General features: G+C 42.5%; 1 protein-coding gene and 1 pseudogene across 4 annotated transcripts in view; both read right to left on the reverse strand.

Moving 5' to 3' along the window:
- Cracd (capping protein inhibiting regulator of actin dynamics) overlaps positions 1-7,945 on the reverse strand; it is a 230,980-nt gene extending 223,035 nt beyond the window's left edge. For all 4 annotated transcript variants that reach the window (XM_074042194.1, XM_074042193.1, XM_074042190.1 and 1 more), the window contains exon 1: positions 7,809-7,945. The gene's annotated coding sequence lies outside the window, so the exon portion shown is untranslated. The remainder of the gene's footprint in view (positions 1-7,808) is intronic.
- On the reverse strand, positions 3,094-8,155 carry LOC141410818 (uncharacterized; annotated as a pseudogene).
- Positions 8,156-15,515: the final 7,360 nt, after the last annotated feature.

The raw sequence follows: 15,515 nt of genomic DNA on the forward strand, positions 1-15,515 counted from the left end.
AGTCATTACTGCAATATATACTTAACATTTAAAATGACTGGTGACATATTTTACATCCTTTTCTCATCTCACACATCTGAAACCTGGCACGTTTTTTAATTAGACAGCACATGTCAATTTGGACTGGCCATATGGGGCCAGAGAAGCTGTGTGAGGCAGCTCAGCCCAGATGATCTCTGGTTATTTCTCTCCACCCTAGAAGTTATTTTAATAAAACAGTTTGGCAGATCAAGGTATACACAGAAAAACTACAATGGTTCCCTAGAAACCATTGATGAAATGGTGGGTTTTTCAACTTTTACTTTCTTAATTCAGTGGAATTGGATCTGTAAACCAATCAGCAGTTTGATCTACTATTCCTAGGCTGACCCTGTTCACTGCCATTGTCACTGTCCTATAAACCTCAAGGAAGGTTAAGAAAATTCAGGACACTATATAACTGCTGAATCAACAAGACATCTGACAACTAGAGAAGACAACTGATAAAACGAGGGCTCAACAGCAATGACCAAGAAAAATATTTGATAACCATGTGATTTTCCACATATGTTAAGATAACGCTCTGAAACACAAATTCTCGCCTGACTTGGAATCATTTCTCTAATTACAGGACATCTACTAAGAAAGATTCCCACTGCTCCTCCCACATGGTCTTGCTTATTAGTCCCTCTGTGATCAATGATCTGCGTTCGCCAGATGGCTGGTCTGGGTTAAGAGCACAATAGGAGATCACAGAACAAAGCACAGCTAACTGGCCTGTGACCCTGACCTCATTAAGTCCAGAAAAGTTAACCCATCACAGACACAAAGGGGCAGCTGCGTCATAACCAAAGCCAGGAAGACCCACTGCATCTGTCACCAGGCGACTCGGGGAGACAAAAGGTCACTGGAGTGGGATTAAGAACTTTGCAGAGCAGAAAGAGGTGCTTACCCTGACTTGGACTACACGAAGTGTGCACATCACACCATTAACCTGTACGACGTACGTTTTTATGCCTCAGTTCAAAGTAAAGTTTTAAAAAATTATATTAAAAAATTTAAGTTGAAGGTGACTCTGGTTTTTTTTTAAAGAACTTTTTAAAACATGAAGGCAGTTCTGAAGGGATGACTGAGGACAGCCTGAAAATTGACCAGCAGTGTCTCCACAGACCTGCTGGCTCTGCCACAAGCTTTCCTAAGAGCATCAGCTGTCCCCGTCCCCCCGTACCCCCCCCCACCCCGCCATCCTGACCCCCAGGCTATAAATGACTTTGGTGATAGGGTTTGGAGTAATACTATTTCCTCTTCCAAAACAGTGACTTGGGACTGTCATCTTTCCTTTACTTCTTCTTCCCGGTGAGGAAAGCATGGGTTAGCTTCCAGATTGCTCACTGAGTCTGCCTTCTCATGGACTGTATAACGAACAACTTTTCAGGCAGCCCTGTTTCACCCTACCCTGGCCCAATCTCCCTCAGTGCCAGCCAATCCCTGGTCCAGGTAAGCCACTGAGGCCAACGGGCCTGCAGATGGGGTTGTCTGTACCTTCTGCAGCCCAACACCTTTTCAGTAAGGTATCCCCTTGTAACTTGGCAGTTGCTACCTGCTCTTAAATTCTATTCTAACAACCTGTGTCTAGTGAGCTAAGTACTTACTTCTGACTTCCCAAGTGTTTGGGGGAAGAAGTTTCTGTGTCTTTCCCTCAAACACCTAATATTTAATATAGTACAGCTTCAGAAGCAAGTTCACTTAGATTTCCTCTTAATTCCAGGGTATGCCTTTTGATAAATAATACAAATCTACAGAAGAGCTGCTGAAGATTTTAAATTTTGTTTGAACGTACTTAATGCTTTTCATTTTTGATATTTTAAATGGTGTCACCTTTTCACACATTGACTTACTTGAACATAAGAGCTTTTACATATGGTGCTCTATTTGGCTTCCTAAATATATCTGATAACATGTCGATAAGGCTGATAATGTGACTATAAAAACGTCTCTTCAAGGTTTGTTCAGTTTTCTTATTTACACAGCTACTTAAGATCTTTTTTTTTCCCCTGTGGAGTTAAGAGTTTGCAATTTATTTGCTTCTCACATATATGGAAATTAGATCTCTAAATGGAAAGTGTCCTTATGCACTGCCTCAAGCCACTAGTACAGGTAAATATCCAAACTCACTTAGCTTTTATTGCTAACAAGTTTCACACCAAGAATTTAAGGGTCACAAAATACAAGTGACCACATTTCTTCAGTGACTGTGACCATTCAATAGCGAGAACACTTCTTGAAGCTCATAAAAATTTTAACATTCCATTAAGAGTCAAGTGTCAGACAAAAGGAATAAATTAATAAAATAAGCATAAAACATCAGATCAGTACAGCAGTGTACAATTCCACTGACTGCAAAACCATTTTTTGTGATTTTTGTTGTTTTGCTTTGTATTGCTTTGTTTTGTGTTTTAGACAGGGTATCACTTTGTATGTAGCCCAGACTGGCCTTCAACTCAAAATTCTCCTGCCTTAGACTTCTGAGTGCTGGGATTAGGTGCTGGCTTCATGTGTGTCACAACCTCCAGCTTGCAAAACTATTTTTTGAGGGCCAACTTAAGGACAAAATCTAACATTTAACAATAAATGCAACTCTACCTACATTCACTTACATCTAATCTTAGGAGAAAATGATGACTGACAAATAGAAAATATGAATTTTCAAGTGACATCAATCAGAAACTACTTCTAATACAGTATCATAATCTATACAAATTCTGGTTTTAAGATGATTAACTTTGAAAAGGCAACCTTAATTCAACAAATAAACTGTTTATATGGTTAAAGGTTTAAAGCCCTAAGCACACAGAAGTGAACAAAGCTGTAATGAAAAAGCAACTGCATATTTCTCTAGGCACCTGTAATCATCTTACATGTAGACAGAACAAAAACGCAAACTAGCCAATTCAAGAATTTGAATCTGTAAAGTGTAAGCTGGGAGGCACCAGTGACTCACACCTGTAATCCTAGCTACTTAGGAGACTAAGATTGGGAGGATCATGATCTGAGGCCAGCCTGAACAAAAAAGTTCACAAAACTCCATCTCAACCAATGGCTGGTTGCAGTGGTTCACACCTGTCATCTCAGCTATGCTGGGAAGCACAAAACAGGAAGATGGCGGTCAAGTCCAGCCTGGGCAAAACCAGACCTTATCTCAAAATAAACAAATAAAAACAATAAACAGAGCAAAAAGGGTTGGGACCAGTATGACACTCTGAGTTCAAACCCCAATACTTCAAAAAAGAAGACATAAGAATAAGCAAAACAGTGAAATTTGCCTTTCCATTATCTCTGGGTAGTCTAAGTACTATTTAAAAATATACTTCCTTTGAAGCTCTTTAATTCCCTCTGGCAATATTTTTGACAATACTGCTATGAACATAAGAAACATTTATATATCTATAGGAGAGGGAGAGAGAGAGAGAGAATGAATAAGAGAGAGAGAGAGAGCTGCTGCTGGTGGTTTCTTCCATGTGCTTTATACAATAAATACTTTTACTTCCTTGAGATTTGGAGACCAATCAATACACTATAAAGTGCCCTCTGTAGCTCTAAGTCTTCATTTTGTGCCTTAACAACAGCCGACGTTCATCCATAATGAAGTCTTTTTATAGTTACACAGCTATTTCGTGTCTCCTCAGAGGATATATTAAGCCTCTGAGTGCTCAATGAAAATGACCAATTAATTGACTCCATCCCCCAAACCTGAGAAGCTTCTCCAAAATATTTACATCAGAGACCAGCTAAGCCAGAATGAAATACCAGTCTCCTCAACAGAAAACTACAAAAGATGTACCATCATGGGTAAGATCTCCATACTGTCATTCAAACCTATGTGAAGGGAAGGATAAGATGTCTTCAGAAATTGCTGTAATCCTAACTACCTGGGAAGCTCAGATCTGGAGGATCCAGGTTTGAGGCCAGCCTGGGCAAATAGTTCAGGAGGCCCCATCTCCAAAAATAATCAGAACAAAATGGACTGGAATTGTGTCTCAAGAAGTAGAGGGCCTATTTTGCAAGCACCTACTTTGTAAGCATGAAGTCCTGAGTTCAAACTCCACTCCCACCAAAATAAAAAAAGAAAGGAATTACTGAAAGAGGACCGTGAGGTTAAGACAGCAGATTCTTGGGGTTCACTAGAATTCACTTTGAACCCTTTCATTATCCCTCACTAACTCTGAGACTTTGGGCAAGTAAATAAAAACCTTTTTGAGATGGGTGTGATAGTTTCCATCTGTAATCCCAGCTACTCAGAAAGCAGAGATCAGGAAGATTTCAGGCCAGCTCTGGGAAAAATATAGCAAGACCCCATCTCAACAAACAAGGCAGGGGTGGTGGGATATGCCTGTGATCCTAGATATGCAGGAGGCTGTATATAGGAGGTGAGCCCTAGGTAAAAAGTGAGACCCTGTTTAAAAAACAACTAAAGCAAAAAGGGTTGAGAGCATTGCTCAAGTAGTGGAGAACCTGCCTGGTAAGTGTAAGGCCCTGAGCACTCAAACCCCAGCAACTGAGAAAAAATAAATAATTTTAAAAATACCTCTTTTGGGTCTTAATTTCAATTATCAAATGGAAACACAAGGCCTTCTGACTGAGCTGTGGTGAGCACTAAAGTAGATAGCATGCCTCAATGGACCGCTTAGCACAGGACTGGACCTTGATAAATACTTGCTAAATGATCATTACAGAGAAACGTTTAAGAACCTGTTTAATTTTATTTTGCAGTGGTGGGAATCGAACCCAGGGCCTCCCTCATGGTGTACAAGTGCTCTACCACTAAGCCACATCCCGGCTCTCTACGATTCTACTGTTACGTGTAACTTAATATTCACATCTCAACTGATGCTGTAAGCCATTTGCAGGGAAGATGTAAAGACTCAACAGACTTTTCAGCACACTCCCCTCATCATCCTTCCCATTCGTGCTTTTCAAACTGTAGTCCTGACAGAGTATCTCAACTAGAATTCTTTAAACACAACAGAACAAAAACACAAGGCTGCACTGCACAGAGGAAGTCTAAACAGTACTTCACTAATTTTTAAAAAAAACTGCATATTGGCGCCAGGTATGTGGTGCATGCCTGTAGTATCAGCACTCTGGAGGCTAAGGCCGGAGGACGGAGAGTTTAAGGCCAGCACGGGGTGTAGCTCAGTGGTAGAGCCCTTGCCTAGAATATACACACACACGTATATTTACAGTGTGCCTCCATACGCCAGGTGACAATGTATACCACATCTTTCATAGTGCCCTCCCACGTTTAAAACCACTTTTTTTTTCCTTATAATAATTTGAATAATGATTAGCTAACTGTTTATCTGTGCTGGACATGGCACTAAGAACATACTTATATTATTTCCTTTGATCCTCACAAAAAATCCCGTGAAGAAAGAAGGATTACCTCCCCCGTAGGGCAGATGAGGAAACTGAAGCTTTGATTAAATTGTTTGCCAAGGAAAGGACAAAGGGCTGGTGAGTAGGAAAGCCAGGCTCTGATTCAGTCACCTGACTCCAGCACCTGCACGCTTCCACACGCCACGTGAGTACTAGCTGGTAAAATGCAACTTTGCCTTAGAGAACAGTTATCCAAAAGACAGACTTTGTCATCAGGTCTCACTACAGGGTCACTGGGGGCACAGCATATCTTGGCAAAGGCTGTAATTCAGAGGCTAAAGCCCTAGGCGTGACCTCCAGCTTCTGCCCCCACCTATGTGGCCTGGAGCTGGCAAGTCACTTAACCCCACTATGTCTGAATTTCCTCACCTACAAGATGGGGAGTGATAGCATCTCCCTGCCTCCCCTCAGGCCATCATGAGAAAGTATAAGAAGTGAAATGTCCTACTGTCTCACTCAGATACAGAGAGGATCACTGAACCCACCCAGGAGGCTCCACTCTTCACACCAGCACCCATCACCTCCGATCAAAAAGGGAGGCTGCCAGGCTTTCACCAGCTGCATGTGGACTCATGCTACACAGTTCTTGGCACACAGCCTTCGGAAACGTTCACCAAACAAGAAGTAAACCAGTTCCACCCAGCGCAGGTTGATTGATTTGCATTTGACTTTTCGTGGGCTCACTCTTTCCACCACTAGTTATGGAACACCCAACAAGTTTCAGATTAGAAATGTGGACTACAAAAAAACCAACTAGAGGACCATCCCTTGCCACAGAGAATGTCATATTAATTTCAATTAACTGTTCCAAAATCTTGTAAGAAAAATTGTAAAATACAGCTTCCTTGTCTAGCGATAACAAGTGTCAGTACTTGTGTACCTTTTGTTTCTCGTGCTAACTACCTAAGTATTAAGTCGGTGTAAGATCTCTGAGCTCTGTGCCTGTTATAAACTCTTAAAAGTTTCTCACTTTGTTAGAGGCGACTGTAAACATACGCTTTTAAATAAAAGACACGTTAAGTAATCAGTAGAAATATGATCTCTGGCACATTTTTTCCCTGCACATTTTGGAGTTGAAACAATCCATAATGCATCACATAACCTATATAAGATGCATTTGCCAAAATGTTTCTGAAATGATTCTTCTTACAGGCAATTTTCTCTTAAATACACTGAAGTAGGATTCTGTTCCCAAAGAATAAAGGAGGGAGTAGTGAAGGTGCCTTCCCTTTGTTGACTTTTTAAAGATCACTCAAAACTGATCATGGTATTCGGATCCGAGTCACAAACAATGCCAAATAACTGTTAGCCATTTGATATGTAATTCACCACTTCCATTGGTAATTTTTATAGAATAACATTGATTTAACTGACAGTTTAATGAATTGATGCTTTATCATAAGATATTTATTCACAAAGAACCTTTTACTAGCATTGCCTTATCCTTTGTGTTCCAACCACTCCCTGTCACCACTGCCACCCCTCAATTCACACACACTCACACACACTCACACTCACCTACACCAGATCGGTATCAGGCCATTATTCCTAAAACCATATGAGAATTTCACAACACATGGTCGCTGTCACTAGTTCTTCTCCCCCTCCTCCCTCTCCACTGAATCATTGTGTCTTTAAATGTATATATTCCCTCTTGAAATCCACAATTCAGAAAATGGTTAGCATATGCCTCTATTCTGTCAACATATAAAATTCAAACATATGCTCTCCTGCTTACTGATAATTTTTTTTGTTTTTTTGTTTTTTTTTACGAGCCGTACCCCACCCACAACACGGGCAGGGTTAGTTGGTCTGATCTGCCACCCTGGGCTGGTCGCAGGCAAGGCGGTCGCAGCCCGGGAGGCCGCCGCGCCTCTCATCCGCTGCGTGCGCTCCCGGCCGCAGCCCTGGCTGGGTGGACAGCGGAAACCTTTGTCTCGCCTCTGCCATCAAACTGGTGGCTCATCAGAACTGGGGCTCAAGAGTTGGTGCGAAGCGGTTCGGCAGAGGTTAAACAAAGCAATGCAGCTGTGGGGGAAGAGGGCTGAGCCGTTCGCACCCGATCCGGGACGGCGAGGTGTGGGTGCGCGCGGGGACCCTGGGACAGGATGCCGTGGCGCGGGAAGGTGCGCGGGGACCACAAGGTCCCACGCTCTGGGCAAGTTCCCGGGGCGCAGCCAGCCAGCAGGTTTCCTAGCCGGGATCCAAAGGCGCGCGCCCTGCGCGCGGGTTCCTCGGGCAGGGTCCGCGCCCCGCACAGGGACGCCGCCCAAGTCCAAGGTCGCCAGTCCCTGGGCCCCGCGGGCCCAGTCCCGGGGGTCGCGAGCCGAGGGGAGAAGCCCGCCCGCGGTCCCCATTGTCTGGCTCCGGCCGCGGCCCGACCAGGCGCTCACCTGTAGTCCCGCCTGGCGCCCAGGTTGGCGGAGCAGCTGGCCGGCGACGGGGGATCCGAGAGAGCGGGGCGGCGGGAGGACACGTCCCGCGGAGCCTCCCGGCAGCGACGGCGACAGCGGCAGCCCCAGCAGCGCGCCCGCCTCTCAGGCGCCCGCGGCCTCCATTGCGCTCCCCGCCGCCGCCGCCGCGCGGCACTGCGCGCCCGGCCCCGCGCCGCCCGCGTGGTCACATGCTCCTCCCGCGCCCCGGGCGCTCGGACCCGCGCCCCGCCCGGCCTCGCCCGGAGCCCGCACCCCGCCCGGGAACCCCGGGACCGGCGCTGATCGGCGCCCTCCCACCCCTCCATGGGTGGCCTCTGTGGGGCACAGCGAGGCGCGCAGCGCTGGGCAGGAGCCCCCGACCTTCATCGCCATCCCGGGACGCACGTCCGGCCCCCGGTACCTGCGTGAGCCTCACATCAAAGCCAGCGACCCGGACCCCAGGAGTTTCGCGCCCAACAAGGTCCCAATCAGGAGAAGGGCACGGGGACCCTGACAGTCGCACAAGTGGAAAGTGCCTCGCAGAAATAGCTAGAAATTGCATTGCCGCGTCGCTGAGTGCTGGGACAGGGTGACATTGGGCATTTTTGTCCCCAGCCACAATGAAATTAAATACTGACCTGGATGTTTTAAAGAATTTAATAATTATATTTTCTTTTGTGGGTTAACTGGGACACTGACGCTTTTCCCTCCCCACTTTTGGCGATGATTATTTCAATAGATGTGCTCTTTTGGTCCTGTGAATGCAAAGATGCTTAAAATAAGTTTAGTATCCTTATGAAATAGAACATTTAAACCATAGCAAACCCCTCTGTGACAAATATGCAGAAGAGGAAGAGTAACCCTAATGTGTACTCGATCTTGAACCCGGCGTCATGCAAGTGCATGACTTAGAGGAGCCACTTTGTCACTGGGAGACCCGTGTCCACATTGCCTCATGCAAATGGGTTTTTTTCTAGAGAAACGGTTTAATTAAATACCAGCATAAAATCTAGTTGTGCATTTTGGGAAATAAGTATCATTTCGTTGTTCAGTGCTCGCATATCCTAAACTATGTCTACTTTATTCCAAATAATAACGAAGAGTTTGAGAAAGAGTGGGGCAAGTTCCTTTTGATTAGATTTAGTGCACTTTAAGTTCCCAAATCCAAAAAGTCACATGCGTGCAGAACATATAAGTCAGGTCTTTTTCTGCTGTGTGGTCTTTTTCAGCTATGTGAGAATCACTCTATAAATCCACATTTGCCCGCAATCAGTGCATCTCGGGATAGAAAGAATTTGGAGACTCCATATTAGAGATTCCAACAACCTGACTTTGTTTCTTACTTTGGGGGTGGGGTGGGGATAGTGGGGTGAACCCAGGGCTTGTGCTTGCTGGGAAGGCACTCTACTACTTGATCCACACCACCAACCTTTTTTGCTTTTAGTTATTTTGGGAACAGGGTCTCTGGTTTAAGCCCAGGCTGGCCTGGACTTGATCCTCCTATTTATGCTGGGATGATGTAAGCCACCATGTCCATTTTTTATCTGTTGAGATGGGGGGTCTCTCTAACTTTCTCACCAGGATGCCCTCGGACCTTGATCCTCCTGATCTCTGTCTCCCAAGTAGCTGGAATTACAGGTCTGAGCCACCAGCACCTGGCAATCAGATAGATAGATAGATAGATAATACATAGATTGCTTTTTGCTTTTTTTTTTTTTTTTTCCTTTTTGGTGATACTGGGGTTTGAACTCACAGCCTTGTGTTTTGTAGGCAAGCCCTCTACCACTTGACCTCTATCCCCAGCCCCTTTTTGCTTTATTTTTTCAGATAGGGACTTGCGCTTGTTTTTTGACTGGGGCTGGCCTCAGACCATGATCCCCCTGCCTTACCCTCCTACACAGCTGGGATTACAGGCGTGCACAGCCTCACTGGGCCCTCCAATAAGACAGATTTTTTTTTTAAAGACCACAGCACAACACAAAAGAATGATGCAGAACATCCAGGAATTTTTACAGCATTTAACTTTATCATTCAGTATTTATTCAAAGTATCTGGTACAGATAATAATTTTGTAGTTAAAACAGAAGTCCTCTTGGAGTCATTTTTGGTAGTCACACCTGGGAATGTCAGGTGCTACTACTAGGTGTCTAGAAGCAAGAGACCCCACAAAATCTACTACTATGCTCAGGTAAGCCTCTGAAAACTCAGAATTATCTGTGCAGCCCAAAATGACCACTGTGTCAAAGCTGGGAAGTGCTAGACTGCACCCCGGTCTTCCAAAGTCTCCCACTATAGCATCCAGCACGTGTGCACGTTCCCCTCTCCCGTGTGTGGCCTTGTAGATCTCTGTTACTTAGGAAAGGAGTGCAACCTTTCCACTGAGAGGAGAACCGAGAGAGAAGAAAAGTAACTGTGCAAATAAAAGTTCTCGGGATATATAGAGAAAAAGGTGGAAGTAGTGGAAATAGTTTAATTCTCCTTTGGAACTTCTTCAGAACCCTGTCGCGTCTAAGGGAGAACACAGAAGCAGATCACCATTTTGAAAGTTTCCGGTAGTCTGTCATAAGGTTAGGAATTCCCTCCTGAGCACTCCAGGGAATGGGCTGTTGTGAATATTCAAAGTTCAAGGTGAATGAGGAGGGTTTACTTTAAAGACTCAGAAGATAAGCAGCGGAACCTCTATTTTACTGCTTCTCTCTGTAGTACTGACTTTCTGTCCCTAAGCATGGGCTCATGGCTAGGTCACTTCAAGAGGGACATTTCTTCAAATCTGTAAGATGGGATAATTGGATCATATATCTTACTTCTAAATTACAAGGTTTCATGGTGTCTGAAAACAAAGTGGAAATACAGGGCTGGGGGTGTAGCTTAGTGGAGGAGTGCTTATCTAGCATGTGTGAGGCCCTGGGTTCAATCCCAAGTACCACAAGAAAGGAACAGAGAGAGAGAGAGAGGAGAGAGAGAGAGAGAAGGAAGAAAGAAAAAGAAAGAGACAGAGAGGGAGGGAGTAGCTTCAGTCATGTTCACCCTTCATCACCCTCTCCATTCCTCCTACCCCTCCCATCCCAACATGCCATAGTATTATTTTATAAGAATGTCATATTAGTATTATAATTATTATTATTACTACTAAGGAGAGAGAAAAGGAGGGGGCAGGGAGAGAAGAAGGGAGAGAGGGAGAAAATTCACTAGGCAAATATTAGGAAAAGAAAACATATAAGAAACAACTGAAATTCTTATGCGAAAGAATAAAGTTGGACCCTTTTGCACCATATAAAACATCAGCTCAAGATGGATGACGACAGCTTAAAGGTAAGAGGTAAAACTCTAAAACTCTTAGAAAACCTCACGACAGAGATGAAACTCCAACATGTGTTTAGAAGAGTTCAAGCCAGTTACCATAGTGGTATATTCATAAATGGAATATTATTTATCAATAAAAAGGAATGACATTTCAATACACATATGAACCTTGTATGCAATGCATACAAACATGGAGCACAACATGCTGAGTGAAAGAAACTAGGCATGGAAGAGCACATCTTCCATGACTCCATCTATACAAAGTGTCTAACGGACAATTTATACAAACAGTAGGTTCAAGGTGAGGAGGAGAGTTGGAGGAAAAGGAAGAGGGATTGTTAATGCCTGGGCTTCTTTTGGGAATGATGAAAATGTTCTAAAATTGTGGTAATGGTTGCAGAACTCTGTGGACAATTTAATTGGGCAAACTATATGGCAAGTGCTATTTCCATAAGGCACTTAAATAAGACTATTTTAAAAAGAGAGGAAAGCATAAACAGCAGTGTTAATATCTGATAAAAGAGATTTCAAGGCAAAAAGTATCAGGTACTAAAAGTACCAGCCAACAATAACAAACAAACAAAACAATCTGACACTCTGAATTTTTTAAGGCAAAAACTGAAATAAAAGGAAAAGAAGCAAATCTTATCTCATAGTGGGAGACTTTGGCTTTTCTTGAAAATATCAAGTAGACAAATAAAATTATACAGAAAATTAACAAAGTTGATCTAAAAGATGTCAAGATGAGTACTCAGCCAGGGGTGGTGGATCTTGCCTGTAATCCCAGCTACTCAGGAGGCAGAGGCGGGAGGATTACGTTCCAAGGTCAGCCTAAGCAAAAGGGTGAGATGCTACCTGAAAAATAAACTAAAGCAGAAAGAGTTGAGGGGAGTGGCTCAAGTGGTAGAGCACCTGCCTAGCAAGCATGAGACCCTGAGTTCAAACCCCAGTATCACACACACACACAAAAAGCTGTGCATCCAATAAACAGAAATATGTATTCTGTACAAAATCATTTGGAATACCCACAAAAGTCAACCAAATTTTAGACTACAAAACAATAAATTTCGAAAAGCAAAATAAAAAGTCTACGTTCTTTGATCAAAATTCTTTAGATTAGAAATTTGTAACAAAATCCTATCTACTTGATTTTTTCTTCTGTGCTGAGAACTAAACCCAAGGCCTCACGCATGCTAGGCAGGAGCTCCACTACTGAGCTACTGAGCTGTATCTGTAGCCCTTAAAACTTCCTTTTAAATAACTCTTCCATTAAAGATCAGGCGAACAGGCTTTCATTTCACCCAGGGTGCTCCTGGTTTACACCTATTGTCCTGACATTATATATATTTTTTGCTGTCTAAAGTATCCCAAACTGGATGATAAATTATATAGGGACCCATAAGGAGTAATTCAGTACTGAGATTGCTCAGAAAGCAGTGCCAAAAATGACACAAAGCCTGAGGGAGTGCAGCCCAAGAGGTTCTAGAGGAAATGTAGCTGCTACCACATAAATTGAAAAAGAAGAAAAGTTAAAAATAAACTAAGTATATAACTCAAGAGTGTAAACAAATAAAAAAAGAAAGCAATGAAACCAGAAGCTCCTGAGATAGAAAATAAACAGGAGATCTCAACCACAAAATAAAAATAAACTCTTAGGAAAATAATAAATGGTAACATTGACTAACCTCTGGCCTGTAAATCAAGTGGTACAAAAAAGTAAACACAGTTTAAAAAAAAAAGAAAGAAAAGAAAAAAACACAAAAAACAAAACAAACCCCACCAAAAAACCAAACAAAGAAAAACAAAAAGTAAACACTTCACAAGAGAAACAACTAAGTATTGGATGGTGTTTAAGATATAGATGGAAGAGAAGATTTTCCAGAAAAAAAAAAGAAAAACAATTACTAAAATTAAGAAGAGGAGAACAATTTGATTTATAATAGAAATTGAGAAGGTGGCTAGAGGTTTTGCTCTAAAAAGACACCTGCCCAGGTGGTTTTCAAGTCAGCTCTGACAAATTTTCTAGAGCCAGTGGTTCCCATGGACTCGTCAGTCTGAGGTTGAACTCGGCTCTGTGTCACATTCACTGCTACATCATCTCGATGCTCTTAGGACCCATGTTTGTGTCACTTCCCATTGTTGATTTCTGAACATAAATATTTGTATATTCTAACAAGAAAAGTATCTACCTCCTCTACTTTCCTTTGTTCTCCTTCCTTCTTCCCTGCATCCAGTTGGTGTTACTTAGATCTGGACGTCTGGCCTGAGTTATTATGAACACACTTTCTCCTTCTCTTTTGCCCCTCCTCCCCTTATTATTAGCGTTTTCGACTTTACCAAGGTATTTGACTATCTTTAATTCCCCTTCTCTTGCTGTGTCTCCTACATTTATTTTTCTAATTGACCACTTCCTACCAAAGTATTTTTAATGTGTATTGTAACTTGACAAACCTGAGATTTTACGTGCCTAAAAATATTTTTATTATAACTTTAGATTTGAATGAGGGCATGACAAGCTATAAAACAAGATTCAAAATTCTTTTCAGTATTTTGTAAATACTATGTTGCTTTTGTTTTTACGGTAGCTATTGAGAAGTTTGATGTCAGTCTGATTCTTGTTCCTGTTTAGATCTGCTTTGTCTGGGAACTTAAAACTTCCCTCATCTTTGGTAAATTTTTTGTTGTGTTTAAATGTGGCTTTTTCTTTCTCTCCTACTTGGCTTTCTCTGAACCCTTTCACTTTTTATTTCGGTGCTGGGGATGGAACCCAAACGATGTGCTAATAGTCTGCCACTGAGCTACACGCTCAACCTCAGAGACTGTTTTTTTTGGTCATGGGAATTGAACCCAGGGCCTCGCATATGCTAGGAAAGCACTCTATGACTGAGTTACCTCCTCAGCCCCATCTGAACCTTTTGATACAGATCTTAGACTTGTGTGATGCCTATCTTCATCTTTTTTATTTTCTACCATCCTTTCTACTATTTCTCTTTTATGGGTCATGATTACATGGGTGTTCGGGTTCTTTACTTTTATCTTCCATAATACTTAGCTTTTCTTTTACATTTTCAATTTCGTTTTGTGATGCTTTCCAAACTCCTCAATCTTGACATGAAAAATTTAAGGGAGAAAAGATTTATTTTGCTCATGGTTTCAGTCCATCATGGCAGGGAGGGTGAGGCAGAGCACATCAGCTCACATCATGGCAGACACGAAGCAGAGAGGAACCAGGGGGGAACAGGGAACCAGTTAAAGGCAACCCCTAGTAACCTACTATGTCCAGTAAGGGGCTACTTCATAGTTGCCAGTGCTGCCTAAAAAAGTGCCACCAATTGGGGGCCAAGCATTGAACACACAAAGCCTGTAGGGGACATTTCATATTCAAACCATAACATGTACACATTTAAGGCTACATTTATACGACTGCTTATTCCCTGGACTTTTTTCCCTAGTATTATAGTACTTTTCTTTCTAGTATCTGATATCTCCACTTGGTCCTAGTTTATTTTGATAATGCTCCTATCTTCCTTTGAAGAGACAGGGTCGGAGGACTCCAGAAATACTGAAGTAATTTAGAGGAAAGGACAATGAGAAACAACACTGGAAAGGTAGCCAGGGGCCAGATTATAAAGGGCTCTGTAGGCAACAGGTTTTGAATTTTATTGTTAGAAAACCATGAAGGGGGTTTGGAGCAGGGTAGCAATTTTATCTAGTTTACATTTAAGAAGAATCACTAGCTGCTCTGTGAACAAACTATATGGGGGAAGGACAGAAGCAGGGAAACCATATGGGTTTTGCAATAGTGCAAGAGGGACGTGATGCTGTGGACTCAGGTGGTGGAGGAGGTGATGGATGGATGGGATGGTACAGCTGATAGGACTTGCTCATGAATTGGATTTTAGGTATGAGACAGGGAAAAGACTAGGATAACTCCAAGGTTTTGGTCTAAGCAAGAGCAAGAATGGTGATACAATTTACTTCGATGTTTAGCATGACCTTAATATATTTAAGTGAGGATGGTAAGTTCTTAGATGTATGTATCCAGAATCCAGAAAAAAGGCAGGAGCTGAAGAGAAGTTTTAAATTTAACAATGAAGTAAATACAGAAGAACTAAACCGTAGGATACACCTACATTTAAAAGTTGGAAAGAACCAGGCATGGTGATAAACACATGTAATCCCAGCTCCTGGGAGCCTGAGGCAGGAAGATCACGAGTTCAAGGCCAGTCTAGGCTATATACTGAGATCCTACTTAAAAGAAACAAACTAACAAAAACAACAACAAAAAAACCACTTAAAAAACCAAGTTAGAAAGATATTTCACAATGTAGATGAAAAAAAATGTAGATATACTTAACACTAATGAACTGTGCAATAAAAATG

This window comes from Castor canadensis, chromosome 9 (assembly GCF_047511655.1).
Source record: "Castor canadensis chromosome 9, mCasCan1.hap1v2, whole genome shotgun sequence".
Taxonomy (NCBI): domain Eukaryota; kingdom Metazoa; phylum Chordata; class Mammalia; order Rodentia; family Castoridae; genus Castor; species Castor canadensis.